The sequence below is a fragment of the Amblyomma mixtum genome, chromosome 10, assembly GCF_055824585.1.
Source record: "Amblyomma mixtum isolate Tamu chromosome 10, ASM5582458v1, whole genome shotgun sequence".
Taxonomy (NCBI): Eukaryota; Metazoa; Arthropoda; class Arachnida; order Ixodida; family Ixodidae; genus Amblyomma; species Amblyomma mixtum.
The window spans coordinates 112,327,094-112,348,660 of NC_143021.1; the positions used below are offsets into that span (position 1 = coordinate 112,327,094).

At 47.0% G+C, this 21,567-nt stretch overlaps 1 protein-coding gene and 1 pseudogene across 5 annotated transcripts in view; one reads left to right on the forward strand and one right to left on the reverse strand.

Annotated features, from left to right (window-relative positions):
* LOC149326691 (ryanodine receptor-like) overlaps positions 1-21,567 on the reverse strand; it is a 539,764-nt gene that overhangs the window by 488,743 nt on the left and 29,454 nt on the right. The window lies entirely within an intron of this gene.
* Positions 17,937-19,212, forward strand: LOC149326693 (uncharacterized; annotated as a pseudogene).

The following is a 21,567-nucleotide window of genomic DNA, read 5'->3' on the forward strand; positions in this document are numbered from 1 at the left end:
GACCCGTACGCTGCATGCTTTACCGACCGAGTACAGGGCGCCATTTGCAAGAGCGGCAAGAATATGAACGGACGGTGCGTGTTCTGCGTCGCCATGTGCAACATTTAAACGAGGTCGCATGTGGCGTCAGCGTGCGTCCTCTCGAGGAAATTCCAAGAAACGAATTTTCGAAAATTTGACGAGCTTCCAGGGAAAACGAGTGCAGCTGGAATTTTCGCAGAGAAAATCAGGTCCAATGCATTCATAAATTATTGCGGCTCGCGAGTCACAACTCTTCAAAGATGCCCCAAAAATGTAACGTCCTTAATAGATCAACGTTCGCGAAAGTAAAAAAAAAACAGCAGCAATGAAGAAATACATTCGTATTAGAATGGTTAGTGCAAATTTCGGCGAGCCCCGCCGTGGTGGCTCAGTGGTTACGGCGCTCGGCTCGAACGCGGGTCGGGATCGAACGCGGGTTCGATCCCGACCGCGGCGGCCGAATTTCGATGGAGGCGAAATTGTAGAGGCCCGTGTACTGTGCGATGTCAGTGCACGTTAGAGAACCCCAGGTGGTCGAAATTTCCGGAGCCCTTCACTGTGGCGTCCCTCATAGCCTGAGTCGCTTTGGGACGTTAAACCTCAATAAACAAACAAACAACAAGTTTCGGCGATTGCTGGAGTTTAAGGATTATGTTAAAAACTTCAACATGCGAAAGAAGAAGCTGGTTGGTTTATGGGGTTTAACGTCCCAAAAGCTATAAGGGACGCCGTTGTGAAGGGCTCCGTTTACTTTCGACCACCGGGGGTTCTTTTACGTGCACTGACATCGTATAGTACGCGGGCCTCTGGAATTTCATCTCCATCGAAATGCGACCGCCGCGTCCGGGGTGGAACCGAAAGAAGTAGCTTATCTGCGCCATACGAAGAACAAACACACCTGCATTTCCGACAATCAAGAGTCAAGCACAATGTCTGGATTCTTCATAGGCGCAAAAACGCAGATTTCTCCCGCTGAAGTTGATTATCTTGTCTGGAAAAATCCGTTGCGACTAATAGTGTGAGGTGCAGATAATGTACTCCTTCACCACACACTATTAGTCGCATCGGATTTCTCCAGCCCAGATATTCAACTTCAGCGGGAGAAATGTTCGTTTTTACGGCTATGATGAATCCAGATATTGTGCTTAACTCTTGATTGTCGGAAATGCAGGTCGGTTTGTTTTTCCGCATGCTTCCCCTTATTACATCCGTAAACCTGAGGTACGTTTTTTTTTCTTTCATTGGCGAAAGCGATGACAACTCGGTCAATTGTGTGTCTTGGCTGGCGCAATGCTGTGTGCGTTCCACTTTGGCCAGTGGAGCCGTAAATGCGTAGGAAACTTTTTCTGGGATGACGAGGCTCACCGTCGAGAACGGGCGCTGTGCACCGTGTAGCTTGTGTCACATGTTACAACTCAAGTCCCAAACGAACCTTATACCAGGCATTCTCATGGAGTGGAGGAAGTTCACGAAGAGGTCATTCTTGCTCGCCCGGACAAAAGGTTACAGGTCATAAGTGTTTCTACCTTATTTTCCCGCTTCGCCACATCGTTTTATTTATGTCGATAGAGATCTTTATTTTCCCGTTCACACCTGAACGTCTCCTTTACTCCTGTTAATATAATTTCGCGCTTACCAAAACCATTGTTTTGGAAGCCAATGGTCGCATAGCTTGGTGATTTGTTTCCGCGTGTTTTGTGTGGCTTAACCCCGAACCTGGTGAAGCTTTCCTATCACATTAGTTTACTGCTCGCCAAAATGAACGAAGCTGTGTTTATCGCTTAGGGTTGGCGGGAAAACCAATGTTGACTGATCAACTCCGCAATGCACTTGCTACAGCATCAATCCGTTTTGTGAAGAGATACGCTACACAGGGAGAGTGCCGAATCAATCCCGACTCATTTTATGCGAAGCATAAGACCCTCTCCAGACATCAGCAACCGGAAGCACAAAACCTGTTCGCCATCACGACACTGCTGAGTTAGACTAATTATGAGAGATTGAATGCCCAATGGCGGAAAGCCGCAGTCTTGAAGTAGCGGAAAGTAAAATTGTTTCACATCATTGCATATGGAGCCAAAGGCAGCTGCCGTTAAATAAAAAAAGCGAAATATCAAATTGCAGAGAGTGTGACGTCATCACTGAGAGCCACTCAGAGGCACTCGCGACCAAAGAGTGCCCAGAGCGCACGCTCTGGCCAGTCTTCCTCTGTGCGTCTGGACGTGTCAAGTAAAACTCTAGTTTGGGCGAGTTGGTTCATGCTGAAAGAAAAAAACTGGTAATGGTGCAAGAAACGAGGACACGAAAGGCACACAAAAGACAGGACTGACGTCGTCGCAAGGAGCCGTCGCTCCCTGCTAGCTATCCTCTTTAGGTTACGCGACACGCGGTGAACGTAGGGCACTGCCACATATTTCTTTTTCTGCCTGGGTTCCATGGCAGTGCTAGAAACAGGTCCTCTCTTTTCTTGCTTACGTAGCTACTTAGAAAGGCCTTCCGCTACAGTCGTCAGCACCGAAAAAGGATAGCCAGCATTCTTGAGGCGTTCGACCTGATGTCCGAAATCCGATTCCACTTGGTGATCACACGGCTTGGACAGCGCGGATATAAATGTCAGGGAGGCGATTCCACGCTTCACAAGTTTTTAATGTGAGGAATGGTAAGGTAAAGGGGTTTTCTTTGTACGTGGCATATAGGCCCAACATATGTGGCTTCTCGTGTTAAACAACACTCTTAGATCTAAAAACTGGAGCGAGTCATTTTGCGAAAGGAACCTATGTTTCGAAATGCTGCGTAATTTCTTGGGTTTTGCTGCTTGAAGGTGAAAGAGGTGCTTCCTCTTACTTTCCGTGCAATTTTATCTCGTCGTTTAGCCCCACATTATCTTGGTTCATATTGTCATTTTCCTGACCCCTCGTCTTAACCAGTGGTTAGCTGGGGATGCGCATTCAGTTCCTCGAGCTCGTAATTCTGCTTCGGTTTCAGTTTCAAGTCCGCCCTCGTCCTGTGTCTCTCTCTTGTCCTTGTTTGTCTTCCGCGAAGCCAACCTGCAAATCACAGGGACATTAACAACTTCGATCCGTGAATAATGGATTCGAACACCGGAACTGAAATGAAAACCGAAGTGCCAGCGCACCCAATTCACATTTAGCTCAACTACGCAAATAGAACGGCAATTTGTTACTGAGCCGGAGTACCAGGGTTTGAACTCGGCCGCGGCAGCCACGTCTAGGCCTAGGGCGGCGAAACGCGAAAGGCGCCCGTATGCTGGTCGATGTCGTTGCACGTTAAAGACACCAAAATGGCTGCAATTATTCCGGAACCCTCAACTACGGCACAACTTTTTTCTTTCACTGCCACCTTCCTCCCTTCCTCACGGAGCGGTTGAGGTGTTCACCGAGAAGTAAGGCAGTTACTGCGCCATTTCTTTTCCTCAATAACCACTAAAATTGCCGCACAATGCAGTCCCAGGCAAACGCTTTTTTCGGCTCCTCAGAGGCCTGCGGATCTGCAATTCAAAGCGGCAGTGTCTTCCCTCAGAATTTATTTCCTCCCGCTGCGGACAGTCGACATCGTGAATGTGTAGGTTGCGCAACCACGGGACGAACCACGAAGAAAGACACAGAGACACACACAAGCGCTTGTGTGTGTCTCTGTGTCTTTCTTCCTGGGTCGTCCCGTGGTTGCGCAACCTACACCTTCACAACATCATGTACCAACTAGGCCCAACCCAAGTTTTATTGAAGGACAGGCGACGGGATCCAAGCAACGGGTTGATGGCACGGTGGCTCCACGCTTTCGTTCAAGATGCGCACTCCGTGGATAGTGTAAAAAATTACCGACGATTACGTTACTTCCTAATGCGAAATTTGAGCGGAGCAAATAAGCTGTTTCACCTTTTCGATAGTGAGTCAACCCCAGCTGCGGAGTTGGTTTCAGGGACAACGCCGCCGATGCCGACACAAACAATATGATACCCTCGCTTCCGCAGCGCTAAGAACCAGGTCTAGCCGTGGGAAGGTGGTCACGTATTCGTCGATGTGCCGGGGCCTACGTGAAATAACCGGCGCGTCGGCAACTGAAGAGCACCCTATCCGCCACACAAGAACAGGGGGGGGGGACCCTTTCCTCCTCTTTCTGCATGGCGGCGACGGTGTTCTATGCAGTCACGTTATCTTGACTCTCTAGCGGCGTCAGCGGCATCCAGCGGTATCAGTCGGTCGCTGCTAGCGCTGGGGGGATGAAAGGGGGCGGAGCTGGTTACGAGGCCGACGACAACGCCGACGACGACGCGAAACCCAGGAACGGACGCCAAAGAGCTGCGCTCTAAAAAATGACACCCTCTGTGCGTAATGCCGGCCGTTTAAAGCTTCCCATAAGCACCCCTTTGTGTAGCGGGGAAACAGCCCGTCACTGGGACTGACATTTTTGGGAACGGAAGGAGAAAAAAGGCGTCCATCGTCGTTTCTGGACTGATCGCATGGACCGCTGCGCAGTCGACACTTTCGATTTCGTGGTCTTCACGCGACACATGGTGGACGCAGAACTGTGCCCCGAATGGGGATCCTTTTAGATTTTTTTTTTATGGACAGCAGTGATTGCCGGCAGTAACTGCAGGTCTGGTGCCGCCTGCTGCCTGCAACTATCTCATCAGCCTCGACACCGAAACTTTGCGGACAATCTGATTCGCGAATGAACTGTTTCATAAGGTGCAGGATAACCGTGCACACTCGCATCCATTGTGCCACGACGAACGCGTGCGTATCGTTCACACATGGCAGTTGCGCGAAACACACACACACAAGACAGCGGTACGGGCCGAGCGCAAACTTACAACTGATCTTAATTCAAAGGACACAGCACATATTTTAAGAAAAAAAGAATGCACTTCCAGCATGCGCAGCGAGAGGATACATCATGTGGCAATCAGTAGCACACCAGGGCCTGAACTTACATCACCTTATCGAGAAAGGCTACCTCACTATTGAACAGTACAACCCAAGAATCACTGATACATGCATCTCCTCTTTTCTTTATGAAATAGGCTTCCATAACTTCACGTGCGATTCACGTGAAGCTCGTTTTTCAAATTTATGTGCACACACCTTTGCGATGCACTGCAATTTCATGTGCATTGCATGGTCATTAGTCGGTCCACGTGTGTGTTTTGTGAGGTATCTTGGTTCCTTTTTTAAATTTTTTTTCTTACTCTAGTCTTGCGCGGATAAATCTCTCTCTCTTTTGTAGGCCGCCTAAGTGGATTATTCGCTGCAGCGTACAACAGATAAAAAGTAAATAATCAAATCAAATCAAATCAAGTTTATTTCATAGTTACAGTACATGGTTATGGGGTATATACATAAGGAGGCCCAAAAGTCGGAACTACAAATAGGGCCTCCTATATGGCTACATGAACAGAGTACATAAACCGGCGCATGCACAACAATCCGAGGCAAAAAAAAAGAGAAAAGAAAGCCAAATGAGCAGACAAAAAGGAAAGAAGTGTACAGCAAATGAATGTTACATAGTGATCGCAAGCACAACAACGTTATTAAACATCTAAGGATTCAAACAAGTGGTGTTTTAACATTTTTTTGAATTTGTACAATGACATTGGGGATTTCAGTGAAGGGAGCAAATTATTCCAAGTGGAGATGGCAAAGGACGACGTAGTTTGCTTTCCATAATTAGTCCGTACTTTTGGCAACAATAAATTATTCGACAAAGCAAAACGCGTGACGTTATTATTAGTAATTATATTTTCAGGGACAAAATTAACACATATATCCTTATTGAAGACTTTGAAAAGAAAAACCAGGACCTGAAATTTGTGTAGATGTTCAAAGGGCAGGACATGTAGCGAATGGAACAAAGGTGCAGACGGCTGGGTAAAAGAAGAGAAAGTGATGATTCTAAGTGCTTGTTTTTGCATAGAAATGAGTATAGAAAGATGCCACGTGGTTGTCAAATTCTGACAGAGGTCCGCATACTTGGTTCCCTAAATGTGTCGCTGAGCTGAGAGAAATGAAGCGGCCGTTGATCGTCTATACTTGAACACGGTGCTTAGTTGTGCGCAGCTAACGCGTGGCATGTGCCCTCGTCGCAGGAGCGCTTGCATGGTCTCCTGAAATGCTGCAGAGGAGCCTGCGTACAACCTTGCGTGTCGATGCGACAAAAGAGACGAAAGAAAAAAACACGCTGTTCACGCGCGGCCATGGAAGCCATTGTACTGTTGTCGCCAACAGATGGCGGCAAAATTACAATTTCTAGAAGCGGAAGAAAAACAAAAAATATAAACAGACGCGCAAAAAATGACGTACAAATCATTCGGCGTGGCTGAAAGCAGCTAAGGCACTTTCTTCAGGTCGTTTGCACTGGACGCACCACGTGCACCCGTATGTTTGTAAATGATATTCCAGGGCCAACAACGAAAGGGCCACAGCGTATCGGTGCTTGAAAAGAGCACTTGATGTTTTGTGCGAAAATTCGCGTCAACTGGAGCTGTTCATTTCCGCTGTTTATTCATGTATGTTTTTGAACACATAATTGACACTTTGTGTTGCTAGGTGTGGGAGATGGCTTTTTCCTTTAAATTGCGCCCATTCCATTCCTACTTATTCAGCAAATGTTCTTCGAACGCTCATGGGAAGGTGGCATGCGTGAACCTCCTGCCTGTCCTCCTAAATGGAACCCAAGCAACTTAACGAAACTTCTAAGCGAAAACTCATGTCTCAATGAAGCAAAATTTTTAAGTGAAATACATCATGACTCACGTATTTGCGAGAGCAAGTATTTCGTTCTTGGTGCCATCGCTTTAAAGCGACATAATTAAAGACACTTCTTTTCAATAGCAGCGCCTTTCTACATGAAGAAAGCTTCGACGATTACAGAGAGCAAACTCTGCTCCGTAGCCCCAGAGAACTTCTTCGCAGCTCACGTGCTGGCAATCCTGTGCTCACGCAATGTAGTCCACAGCGCTGGAAGGCAACGAGAGTGCTTCGACTGAGACACCCGAGTACAGTGCTTTCCACGAATTTGGTGGTTGGGGAAAAACAAGGCGTTCCAGAGAACGCCGCCATGCCCAAATGGTCAATGAATGCGGAGCGGCTTCGTCATTCTTTTCTCACGAATTCACCGGTTTGTTCAACGCTTCTCTGCAATTCTCTTCGTACAAGCACGAAGAGAAAGTCCTGAATCTGCCACACCCATAGAGGCCTATTCCGAGAGCAGTCTTAGTACCTTTATTACATGCCGTTTCTTCACCAGGAGTCAAGGACCAGTATGCATGAATGACACACATCTGTTCCGACAGAACAAGATCAAGCAGGGGTGACGACCGACGGGAAAGCTTGGACCAGAAGACCAAAGAGAATATGCAAAAAGAGCGAATGAAAGTAATTAGCAAGCCGTAATGAAGGCGGATCCATTAGCGGAGAGAAACAAGAGAGGCCGTCGTTATTCATGCGGGCTTTTTTGGATGGATAGTGAAAAGGAGGCGAGTGAAACACCAAGCTGAGCATTCAGGAAATTCAAAGTAGTCAGCAGGGATGAGCGTAATGCCTCCTAGAATGAGGCATTGCACCCTTCAGCTCCGCCTGAAGGGTGCAACGCGATAGCCTAATGGAATACAAGTAGAACTGGGCATTCTGTACTCTATGTTGATAGATACTTTGGAGTCTTCATACCACTCATGGCGCAGTAGTGCAGCGGTAAAGTTATGCGTCACGGCCCTGCTATCGATGCCACCGCCTGCCATCGGTGGAGGTTGCGCTTACCGAGCAGCCTCTAGCGACCAATCGTTCTTTTAGCTGCCCCGGTGCGCAGTTTGCTCACAATCCGATGAGCAGGTTTAGACGACGCCACAGGATTACGCTGTCCTAAAGGGCAACGCAGTGGGTTCCAAGAGAAAGCAAACGTAGCAGGGGACGGCAGAAACTTAGGTGGGCGGATGAGATTAAGAAGTTTTCGGGGATACAGTGGCGGCAACTGACAAAGGACAGGGTTAATTGGAGAGACATGAAAGAGGCCTTTGCCCTGCAGTGGGTGTAGTCAGGCTGATGATGATGATGATGATGACAGGCTTACGCGACCAAGGTGGCCCACCTCTCCGATAGGCTGCTTCTCTGGGGATCTTTCCTGGATGTTTCGCTGACGATCGACGACGCCGTATTTTCTCTGACACAAGCTGCTGAACGCGGTTATGTGGCTCGACATTGTTCGACTGTGTGCTGTAGAACATGAGCTTCCGAAGGAAGGTCTCGTAGCTGTTACTGGGAGAGTTTTTCATTTTATTTCTCATTGCTCTTGTTTTGTTGTGGCCTTCAAATGAAGTCGGGCACCAGGTTCGAAGAGACGCTTACTGAGCATATGTAATTTCAATTACAGCGAAGCTTGCAGCTGTCGAGGAAACAAAGACCAAATAGGTGCTTTCCACGAATGACTTTGATTCCCATATTCGACCTTTAGACCCAAAGGTTCACTGTCATGACAATTTAACTGCTTGAACCTTATAATGAAAAAAAAGGAAAGTGAACGGCAACAGGGGTTGCACTCATGGCTGTAGTACACTGACAACCTTAAATGCAACAAAACCGCTTACATTGTATCTCCAACAGAGTAAGAAAGTAGAAACAAAGATTGCAGTTAGATCGTTATCAGCCTGACTACGCTCACTGCAGGACAAAGGCCTCTCCCATATCTCTCCAAGTAATCCTTTGGATTAAATGGAGAAATTATGTAATGGATCGGTAGCGACTTGCCCAAATTTCCACCCTGGTAATCATTTGGTTCTGCGCTAGCTGGGGCCATCTTATCCCCGCAAGCTTCTAAATCTTATCCGCCAACTTAAATAAAAGGGGGCGGGTGGGGGGGGGGGGGGGAGGGGTGATTATCTGCAATCCAGCCCGACCTCTGCCACGGTAACGGGTTGGCTGCTAAGAGGATTATTGTCCATTGAAATGGTTGCGTATTCGTAGATTAGTTTAAATTTAAAATAGATGTTAGTCAGTTAAGTTAGGATTATGCTGGTGGAGCTAGAGGCAAGGTTCCAGAGAAAAAGAGGTGAGTGTCTAAAACAGATTTTTTTTTGTTTCCTTCAACATCACTGATGCGCTCTCTCGATGGCAAGGACGTGCGCGTGAATTCCTGCAAACACAAAGCGGCTACAGTAATCTGCTTGCTATCTTGCGGGCTTCCGCAATGCTTTGCTTAGCACCCTGTACGTTCACAGCGAGATGCAACTAACGCGACAGTTCAGGGTATTGATTTGTCATGACGGAAAGGGAAGCCACACGTGTCGCACTTGTCTCCATGCCTTGGTGCGCTGTGCGGCTCCGCCAGTTGTGACTTCACGACAATAAGGAGCGTTTTATAGCTAATACGCGGGAATGCTAAAAGGAGGTACTAGTAGCGAACTAATGAAATGAAAGAAAATACGCAACCGCATGCAGTTGAGCAAGCATCACCTCTCAGATTGCTACATCTCTAAAAGCATATTTTCGTAGAGGCATCGATGCTACTGTAAAGCAGCGACGTAAAAGCACTTCCGGGTCGCGTTGATGGCAGGCTGTTTACGTGCCTTCTTTTTCAGCGTCTCAAACGCAGATATCAGCAGTTTATGGCGCACCTTTTGTTGGAGGTAAAAAGTTAGCCTGGAGCCTGTATGCACGCCGTGTTAAGGAAACGACAAGGAAACAATATGTACGGTAAGCTGCGTACATTTATGTATATGTGCGCTATAAAATATCTCCACGAAGCATCAATAAGTACACTGCGGTATCTGTTTTGCAGCGGTGTATAACAGGAAGTACGTGAAATAAATTAATTCAGAGACGTAACTAATCTCATGGAGCAAAATATCTTAATAAGGACTTAACTCTTTTGTAACACTCTCGGTAATGTATTGCGTGCGTGTGCGCTTGAAACTATCTGCGCTTTGATTATAGCATTGGTGTGTTTACTTTTTATTGCAATAACGCTAAACTATCCGTAACTTGGTCAGGCTCTGTTTCAGCCTTTCCAAACCGTATGCTGAATCCGGCGCAGTGGTCCAGCGCCCAAACCGACCGCCAGCTCGGATCGATCCCGGCCCCAGCGGCCGCACTTCGGTGGAAGCGCAATGCGGAAGCGCCCACGTACTGAAACCTATGTGCACGGGAAGGAGCCGATTCTAGTCGAAATTCCTGCGGAATCGTTCACTACGCCACGCATAATAAGTAACCGCAGTCCTTTTTCTCTTATTGTTCTCGGTGAAAATATTTGTCGGAGGGAAAACTGTATTCAAAAAACATCCCTCCACTCGATTCAATTCCGTGACGTCGTTGCTAGCAAAGACTGGCTGGCAGCGCTTCGCATTGAATGGCGGTGTAACGTAGTCTCTGAGATCAGCGCAGAAATCGGTGCCGGCTTACGCATTTTTCCTCGAGTACAAAAGTGAAAACCACCGGGAAAGACTGATAGTAGGCGAAAGTAAAGAGCTACAGAAATTCGTTGTAGGCTTCATTTGTCGAGTTTATTCTGTAAACAGGATTCCAGTTTAGCTCCATTAATTTCCCCCGAAAATTGTCTAACGTTCTTTTGTTGATGTTCTGCTTTGTAAACCGAACATCATCTTTGGTATCAGAATTCATTAGAGGTAGCCTAGTGAACATAAAAATGGGTAGGTGATCGCTTATGGTTTCAGCGCATACGCCTGCTAAAGTGTCATGGTTTTGAAGATTTGTTATAAAGAGGTCGATAAATGTGCTCGTGCTTATTGTTATGCGGGTTGCCGTTTCTATTAAATTGTAGAACCCATTTGAAGAGAGCATAGTTTGGAAGTGACGTTGCACTGGTGATTGGCGTAACAAATCAATATTATAAACCCCTCCCAAAACCAGTCAGGCCATTTTCATTTGTATAACAAAGGAGCCTTTCTAAGCAAGAAAAGAAGCTATTTATATTGCCATCAGGAGGGCGGTAGATGACAGCAAAAAAGTGTTTGGAGCTAACAGCAGCTAAGCATTCAATGTGTTCATTGACAAAAGAAAACTCTTCATGCAAGTTGCAATTCAGGCTCTTCTTCACGTTTAGCAGTACGCCACCTCCTGTATTATTGTATCTGTTTAAAAAATAGGTGCTGTAGTTTTTGTCCACCATGACATCACTGTGGCAGCAATAACAAGGTGTATTTGCTACATGGTCCTGGTGAGCGAGAATATATTTTGTACGTCACGTTCCTCTTAGACACTCGGTTAATTGCCAAATAATGAGCCCGATTTGTCATCTCAATTTCGTCGAATTGGTCGATTCAACTGCCCTCTATTATCGATTCGACCAGTTGAATATCGGACAAAAAGAGAGAACTAGAACTAACATTGCTCTTATCATAAGAGATATCAGCAGCTTAACCTACTAAAGTGCACTTTCGCTTCCGCTACGCTGTGATCGAAATTAAATGAAATAACTAGGATCACTGGGCAGGCGCCAGTGGCCCTATATTATATCGCTCCACCTCTCTGGTAAACTTTCCAGGAGCCGAGTGGAGAGTGGTTGTTAACAGACTAAAGGAAAAACAAACAAGTCGGACAAACAAGAAGAATCCCCAGTTCCCTTGTCATTGGAATTGCAGCTTAGTGATAACTGCAGCGTTTGTCCGCCTTGTGAGTCATTCAAAGAGTACAATTGAAACACTGCATTACGTAAGCGATAGAAAAAAAATTACTTAAAGGGACAGCTCACAACAGAGTCAACGCTTTCCTTGAACACTGACTTGTAACCGCCGTGATGGTTTAGTGGCGATGACGTTTAGGTCGCAGGACCGGATGCAGCCACGGCTGCTGCATTTTCATTCAGGCAAAATGCAGACACGCTCGCGTCCCTCACAGCACAAATGCGGACGCTAGCTGCTGATCCCCCGGAACAGGCAAAACATTATCTTTGACTGGCGGACTCATAAACCGTAGCCTACTTGTGAAAAGCGCTGAAGTGCTATACATTCAGAAGTGAACAAGCTTGGGCATGTTGGTAATACATCGTAAGCGAAGAAACACATTGCGCAGACACAAAAACACGACGACGACGACGGAGCAGGACAAGCGCTAACTTTCAAGGCAGCGTTTATTGAGGAAAGGAGCATACACACCCTTCTACATTAGCGGGAGGGAATAAACAACAGAAACAGCCAACCCACGTGCTGAGCCAAGATATCAAGCTCTTTCCTTGATAATCCAACAGACGGCCTACCGACACATGTATCAGCTTGCCCGAGCTATCTCCAAGGCTTCCACGATTTGTCTTGTCAGGTCATTGCGGTGTCGATGCAAAGTGACCGTCGTATCGAACAAAGGATGGCAAGGTGGTTGCGCGTCGCATTTTTTTACAGTGCGCAAACAGATAGCCATACAGATGGCCAGAGGGAACAGTCACATGCAGCGCGGCACGAACGGCTCTGTGGTGAACGCAGTCGGGCGCTGCGTGTCTGCCGCATGGCAGAGGGCGAAGAGGCTGCGCCGCGGAAAGCGCCAAGAATACGGGAATAAGCAAAAGGTGCGACGTGCGTCCAACAGCACGCCGCACTGCCCTGACCCGCATTCTGGCCCCAGCGCCCGGAAGGGCCGATCGAGTGTCGCTGCGTTTGTGGACTTCTGGTGAGGGTGAGGGCGTCAGCGGTCTGGATAAGCGGCTTGAGGGAAAAAAGAAAAGAAAAACCCAAAACAGGACACTACTGCACAGATGAACATAATAAAGACTACAGTAGCTTCGGCATTGAGTGTGGAGGAAGATAAAATAGCAAAGTTTGGAAAAGACGCTGGGGTAGGAGCGGGGTTGCCTCTACGTTAGACGATGAAAAAAGGGGAAAATTTTTTATTGCGAAAGCAATACTAGTTGCACTTTCAGCCCATCGCGTAGCAAGGCCGGTACCTACCATATTAGCATATTGCATTGGATTGGATTGGATTGGATTGTATAACCGATGCATCACCACAAGTCAAACCACAAGCACCACCACCAGCTACACTACCAGCTGAACCATGGCGTAGGTACGGATATTGCTTTCGCAATTACCGGGCTTAACCAAGCTAAGCCACAGCGAATTTTTAAACGGGACAGACAGCGCGAATGAGGAGGAACGCGGGGCTGTGGGGAAAAAACCGCGGGGATAAAACTGGCTGGGCGAGCATGTCGCCGCCTCTGCGCAGCTGATTGAAACAAAACGAAGAGAAAGGGGGTCGAACCGTTCCACCGTCGCTCGGCCTCGACAGCGGTTCCTGCCGCCCCACTCCGTTTGTTCCCCTCTCTGCGCCCCTGCTGAGAATGCTACTTTGTTTACGCGCGTACGTGCAGTGTGCTCGGCGGCTACCCCTTACCGCGACCGCAGTGGGCGGTGCTCGTCAGGCCGGACTGAGGCGACCAACAGTTGTACTCTCTGGCGGGTACTCGCTTTTTCAGAATGATTGAAACAGCGCAAGGCCGAAGGCCAAAGAAGAGAGCGGAAGAAAGAAGTAAACGGACGACACTTCTCTCTTCCACTCTCTTCTTTGGCCTTCGGCCTTGCGCTGTTTCAACCATACCATGCATAACCAACTTGCCCATCAGTTCGTGCTTTCGCTTTATAGGCTTGCGTAATTGATATCGGGCGGCGGGGCCTGTGGGGCTCTAGAGGCGGGGGCGGGCGTCGTCGTGATGCCGGCAGTCACGTATGTGATAAAATTTGCTTGTGGACAACACACTGCCTCTTTTTGCACCTCTGTATACCGTTGTCCGAGCTTGCCGCTTGTACACCACTCAATTCATTGGTTTTATAAGGATGCTGTTTAATAGTACAAAATGTCTTTACGAGCTAGTAGCGATTACGTAACGCTTTGCTACTAACGCACAAACACACCTGAGAATTAGACCACGTTTTCGCGAACATCGCAGGTCTTCCGCCCCCGTTTCAACTTCTCCAGCTGCTATCTAATGACATCATTTGCTTGGCGTATTTTTTGAGAACGTGCGTCAGGGGCAAGAACGATCGCTGGGCTTATTTGTTTCTTCATTCACGTCTTGCTGAGGCGGTTTCGCAATGAATAACTCTCTGAATTTGCACTGACCATTTAACCCCTTTTAGGATATGGAATCGGCAATGACCAAAGTAAAATCACAGTACACTGTACTGATGGGCGACTTTAACGCAAAGGTAGGTAAAAAGCAGGCTGGAGACAAGGCTGTAGGTGACTATGGCATAGGTTCTAGGAACAGTAGGGGAGAGTTATTAGTAGAGTTCGCAGATAGAAATAATTTACGGATTATGAATACCTTCTTCCGCAAACGAGCAAACAGGAAGTGGACGTGGAAGAGCCCCAATGGTGAGACTAAGAATGAAATAGACTTCATACTGTGTGCACACCCTGGCATCGTAGAGGATGTGGATGTCCTCGGTAAGGTCCGTTGCAGCGACCACAGAATGGTAAGGTCTCGTATTAGCTTAGATTTGAAGAGGGAACGGAGGAAACTGGTGAATCGAAAGGCTATTAACGAGTTAGCATTAAGAGGGAATATGAGGAATTCAGAATGTCGCTGCAAAACAGATTTTTCGCTTTAACTGAAGAAGACGACCGTAGTGTTGAAACAATGAATGATAATCTTACAGCTATCGTTACAGAGTGCGCCGCAGAAGTAGGTGGTAGGATGGTTCGACAGGATACCAACAAGCTATCTCAGGAGACTAAAGATCTGATTAAGAAACGTCAAAGCATGAGGACGTCTAACTCCACAGACAGGATAGAACTAGCAGAGCTAAGTTAATAAATAAGCGCAAGGTAGCCGACATCAGAAAGTTTAACATGGAGAAAATCGAGCATGCTCTAAAGAATGGAGGTAGCCTAAAATCAGTGAGGAGAAAACTGGGCATAGGTAAAAACCAGATGTATGCGCTAAAAGACAAACAGGGCAATGTCATCAGCAATATGGATAAGATAGTTGAATTAGCCGAAGAGTTCTACACAAATCTATACAGTAGCGAATGTAATCATCAAGTTACTGAGGGAGACAGTCGAGCACAGCATGGGACATCCCGCCAGTAACGAAGGAGGAAGTAAAGAAAGCCTTAGGAGCAATGCAAAGAGGGAAAGCAGCTGGTGGGGATCAGGTAACAGCAGATTTGCTGAAGGACGGAGGAGAGATTGTGCTACAAAAACTAGCCACCCTGCATACGCAATGCCTTGTGACCTCGAGAGTACCAGAAGCTTGGAAGAACGCTAACATTATCTTAATTCATAAAAAAAGGAGACGTCAAGGACTTGAAGAATTACAGACCGATCAGCTTATTGTCCGTTGCCTACAAGGTATTTACTAAGGTAATCGCTAATAGAATCAGGACAACCTTGGACTTTAGTCAACCAAATGGCAGGCTTTCGTAAAGGATACTCGACAATAGACCACATTCACACTATCAATCAGGTGATAGAGAAATGCGCAGAATATAACCAACCCCTATATATAGCCTTCATTGATTACGAGAAAGCATTCGACTCAGTGGAAACCTCAGCTGTCATGCAGGCATTGCGGAATCAGGGTGTGGAAGAGTGCTATGTGAAAATATTGGAAGATATTTATAACGATTGCGCAACTACTATAGTTCTCCATAAAGTCAGCAATAAAATTCCAATACGGAAAGGTGTCAGGCAGGGAGACACGATCTCGCCAATGCTCTTCACTGTCTGCTTACAGGAGGTATTCCGGGGACTGGAATGGGAAGAGTTGGGGATAAGATTTAATGAAGAATACCTGAGTAATTTGCAATTCGCTGATGACATTGCCTTGCTAAGCCACTCAGGACAAGAACTGCAAAGCATGATCAATCAGCTAGACAGGCAGAGTAGAACGGTGGGGCTAAGAATTAACATACAGAAAACCAAAGTAATGTTCAATAGCCTTGCAAGGGAACAGCAGTTCGCAATTGGTAGCGAGGTGCTAGAAGTAGTAAGAGAATATGTCTACTTAGGGCAGGTAGTGACCGCAGATCCGGATCATGAGAGGGAAATAACTAGAAGAATAAGAATGGGGTGGAGCGCGTATGGGAGGTTCTCTGAGCTCATGAATGGTAGCTTACCAATATCCATGAAGAGAAAGGTATATAACAGCTGTATCCTACCGGTACTCACCTATGGGGCAGAAACGTGGAGGCTAACAAAGAGGGTTCAGGTTAAGTTAAGAACAACGCAGCGAGCTATGGAAAGGAAAATGATAGGTGTAACGTTAAGAGATCGGAAGAGGGCGGAGTGGGTGCGGGAACAAACGCGGGTTAATGACATCCTAGTTGAAATCAAGAGGAAGGAGTGGGCTTGGGCAGGGCATGTAATGCGAAGGCAAGATAACCGCTGGTCCTTAAGGGTAATGGAGTGGATTCCAAGAGAAAGCAAACGTAGCAGGGGACGGCAGAAAGTTAGGTGGGTGGATGAGATTAAGAAGTTTGCGGGGATACAGTGGCGGCAACTAGCAAAGGACAGGGCTAATTGGAGAGACATGGGAGAGGCCTTTGCCCTGCAGTGGGTGTAGTCAGGCTGATGATGATGATGATGATGATGATTTAACCCCTTAAATAAGGCAGCAAATCAGAGTCGTTGATGTGGTACGTAAGCGAATGTGGCATCGCGGCAAAGGGATGAGCGATGAAATCACCTCTGGGCTGCGGCCTGCCGACTCAGCGTGTAGTGAAAGGTGGCTAGCTTAAAACTGAACCTTTACCACAGTCTAAGAACAATAACTACACAAAAGGGACGAGTCCAAAAAAGGACGGAAACAAAAGGGCGGGTCCCGTCCTTTCTTGACCAGTTATTTATTGTTCTTAGAATGTCGTACGAACCAGCCCCTCGCCGCACTTCTCTGCACCACAGTACTGCTCTCTAAAACTGGGCTCACAGCTGACGGGACCTGCGACGTGACCGTGGGTGCCACATCATCCACCCGTAAGCAGTTGGCTTTCTGACCTAGATGCTACACACTCATGCATGGACCGATCTCTAAAGCAGTGGCGAAAAAAGCAGGAAGCGCAAGCATACTTTATGGAAGCTTCGTTAAACGTAATCTAGGCTGACAGCGGGCGCTGCTATCCTGCAGGCGTCGCGCTGTTTCTGCAGTGAAATGTCTACGCGGCTACTCTCGACTTGTGTCTTCACGTACTGCTTCAAAGCAGCGTGAGAATGGCAACGCGGTGAGGTCGAAACATACACCTATTTTTTTTTTTCTCGAAAAAGACTTTGGCGGTGCTGAGGATAGGAGCACGTACCTTTAGGTGAATTGGGGATATTGCTTGTAGTGGATTAAATTAGACTGGGTTACATTTCGGGCCTGTATAACGGCCGCCAACGAATGCACTCGGAGTTCAAATGCTCAGCATTCAATATTAATTCCTAACCACAAGCAGTAAATTGATCGAAAAAGGGTCTGTTGCCGAAGCCCACTGCCTGAAGGGAGTGAGAAAGCGGTCTTGTACGTATGAAAAGGTTTGTTTGTTTATTTTACAAACCGGAAATTCGCATTGTAGGATGCCCCAAAATATGCTAAATCCTGCGAAGGTTGCTTTAGAAACTGTGAAAAAAAAATATTTTAAGAGTTTTTCTTTCAGTGAACGTAGAGCTTGTATTGCATCCCGGTGCTCGAAATGCCATGAGTACAGTGACTGGAATACCGAAGTGCGTCTCTCATAGCCTGAGTGGCTTTGGGACGCTAAACCCACATAAACCATAGAACACAGAATGCAGAAGTGTGATTTCCCCCAAGCGGCTCCTATGGGAACTCTTGTCGCAGCCTCACGATGCATCCGCGAGGTGGCGCTCGCCGTCGTTTACACGTCAAGCTGAGCGCACGGAACGCTGACATGCGCACGTTTCCAGCGCGTTTTGTCTCAGCTTAGTGGTTTCCGTTGGTTTTACGCTTTTTCTGACAGGCTAAAAATGAGCAGACGTCAAAGCCACTGTTTTGTGCCCGGTTGCACTACAGGGTATAAATCGTGCAAAGAAAAGCTGTCTTTGTGCCCAAGGACGAGCAGCTCTTTCAGAAGTGGCAGAGGAATATACCGAGAGCCTACAAGCTACTCGAACAGAGTGCTGCTGTGTGCGAGCTTCATTTTGATCCAGTGCTTGTGTTAGGCCGCCTCGAACACAAGATACAAGGCGAGACAGTGAAGCAGGCCGGTCCTTCAGCCGGATGCCATTCCCACGATCTGCCCCAACGTGCCCTCTCCAAGCCCAAGCCCAAGGAGAGGAAACCCGAAGAACAAGTGGACCCTCAAATCGTACCTGCTCTGAAGAGGCGGCGATTAGTTGACACACCGAACGACATTCCAGCAGAATTATCCGCTTCTGCTGACTCGAAACTCTCAAGTATTTTGGATGCCAGAAACGTCCCCGTCCCGTCGGATAAATGGGGAAAGCATGTTTTTTTTTTTTTTGCATACAGCCGCTACTGGTGTCGTACAGCTGTGCTTGCCAGAGCCGAACATGGGTATCCTCCGAGGACGACGCTGTCAAGCACCGGGTGTTCGTCCGAGGCGTGTAACTCGCAGCGATAGGCGACAAATGTGACCCAGCGTCCCTGCTGCAGGCGGTTGACAGCATGCATGTTTGCTCAGGAGCGGGGCAACTGACGGAGTTCTCGCACGTCAGCTGTTCAAACATGACCAAATGGAACGCAGGTCTGCTCCATACAAGGTGCTTTGCGCGACATTGAGATGCGGTGCGTCGCCAGCAAGTATTTGCGAAGGCTTCTCATTAACAAAGATGTCGGGAAAAGAAGCGAAAAATCAGTTATGATCATGTAAAGAAACTAAGGGAAAGATCCGAGGCAGTGCGCCGTCTCAAAGCAGAGGTAAAAAGCTTGGATCAAACCATTGCACAAATGAACCAAGACAAGGAAGAAATAGAAGAAAGTTCTCTGCGGAAGAAGATCGAAGAGCTTCCACAGAAACAAAGAGTGGCAACAATGCAATGCTTTGCGGCCGGAAGCCGCAAATCTGTTGAAGGTATGCGCTACAACTCAGAGTGGGCGTTAGAATGTATTGCATGTGCGTAAAGAAAAATACTTGTGCTACCTCGCCGCACCTGCCTCAAGAAATGCACGAAGAAATATGAGAGCATGTTTGGGTTTAATGCCACAATGCTTTCTGGCATAAAGAGAAAAACTCACAAAATAACTGAATTTGAGTGCTATGGTGGCCTAATCACCGATTAAATGAAGCTTGCGGAAAAATTCTCTGTTTGAAGGGGCTCTGGCAAAGTGGACGGCTTCGTTGATCTTGGCTCCTTCCCACCCTAGGCTCAAAAGACAGTTACATGTGACCATGGTTTGGTTATAACGTTCCAGCATACTTTCAAGGTCATGGAACCAGCTTCTTAGAGTATTTGCTTCCAGAGGCAATGTTAAAGTACCCTTGCTTTCAAAGATTGTCTTGGAGGCCATGCTGCTTGCAGAAAAATCCAAAGTTGACTACGTCAATGTGATGGCGAGTAATGGAATCGCGCGATATGGCGCAAATTTGGCATCTCAGCAACTTCGAAAGCTATCAAACCATCAGCAGCTCATCTTTTTGGAGATGATAAACTTCTTTTTTCTCCCCAGATTTCCCACACTTGGTGAAATACATCCGCAACGGTTTCATCAAGGCAGGTTAAAAAACATCTGAAGGGCATGTGGACATATGGCCCGTTAACATAGCCCACAATCAAGACAAGTGTCAAGTCACACTCAAAGCAATGCCGAAGATAACTCGTGTGCACCAGAACCCAGAAAACACTGAAAAAAACGAAGACAAATTTGGCCTTCCACTTTTTTAGCTCAGAAGTTTTGCATATCCTGTTTTTGTACGGGAATAAAATTGCAGACTGCTGTAAATAGGCAGATGCTATGGCAAAGTATTTCACCTTCATGCAAAAGCTGATCGATATTATGACATCAATGTTGCCACCAGGTTCACTCAGGCCAAACTTAAAAAAAGATCTGTTGAAAGAAGCCCTTGCATATATCGATGAGTGGGAAGCTATCACAGGACCATAAAAGGCTGATTTCCTGTAACCTGTCACGGTGGAGGGTCTTGGAGTAAGTTTAAAAGTCACGGTGGAGCTGCTGGCTTACCTCAACCAAAAAATTGGCTACGAAAAGCTTTTGGCATATTACGCCAATTTTCTGGCTGAAACGATCAACCGACATCGACTAATTAGGTAAAAGCTCCAAGTACTGGGAATTGTGCAGGCGGAACACTCGAGGCGCTAGTTGGGACAGCTGAGCTAGCAAGCCACGTCGGCACCCTGCCGGTCTCTGTCAAACTGGATGAAGCATCGACCATCCTTCAGGACTCTTCCTCCGCATTGGCACCCACAGAAAACAAGCTACGCCAGGCTGGTTTATCACCTAGCAGGGTACGTTGCAGGAAAAAAAAATCCTCACAACGAAATGTCGAGATTGTTTCGATGCTCTCGTCACATCATCAGAGAACGCAGACAAGGATCTTTCATCATATACAACATTCTGTGACAAGGCGGGCCGTTATATTGTACACGCGAACTTTTTGCTTTCCTTGAAGCGCTGGAGGATTCTTTTACCATTTGGTTTAGCCGAAACAAGCCGCATAAAGACAGCATCACAGAGATTATGCAGCACATGCAGCAAATGCCACATGTGGGCCGCATCGCCCATAAGGAAACGCGTACAAGCCGCATTGTAAAGTTTTTTGTCATGACACGGCTTCACTTTTCCACCAAGTCTCTCAACAAAGACCACACGTCCACAAGGAAGAAAAAAAGAAAGCATCTAAAACATAGCAGGACACCGTAGGGACCATGTGCTTTCCACTGTGCCTAGTTTTATATGTTTTGATCTGTGTGGGTATAAGAATGTGAAATTATTAAGAATTCTGCTGTGACAGTGAATTCTTATTCACAGTGTAAAAGTAATATATCAGGACCTGACCAGGACACTAAAGTGGAGAGCTTTTGTTTTCCACTGTTATCTGCATGAAGCCAATGAAAAATATTAAGGTGAGTCAAGCGCTGGAACACTGAAGTGAGGGACTTATATTTCCCACTGTGATCAGCAAAAAGTCAACCAAAACAATTTCGATGCCAGGCGCATTGCTTATTCTACAATGAAATATACTGACCAGCACTCACTGAACTTGAAGCAATAACATAATTCCATGCGCATTGTACATCTACATGAGTTCAAGCCAGTTCTTGAATAACATTAAGTAATCGCGAATGTAACTGCGACAATCACGCTGTGCCAGATTTTTTGCACAGAGGGTGTACACGATCGCTCCATGGCAAAAGTGCGAGAAAGCGCGCATTCACACCCGTAGCTCGGGACAGTGGGACTTGATGTTTCGTGCGAATTCGCGTTTGCAGCGCGGAACGCGTCAGCGCCTTTGCGAACGACGTATGGATGGATGGATGGATAGGAGCGCCGCCTTTGAAACGGGGTGGTGGCAATTGCCACCATGCTCAGCTTTTCTTTCTTTACTATTTTTTTGTTTACTGTGTTGGCAATTCTCATTAAGATTCGCCATCATCTTTACCTACGGTTTCCTACCAT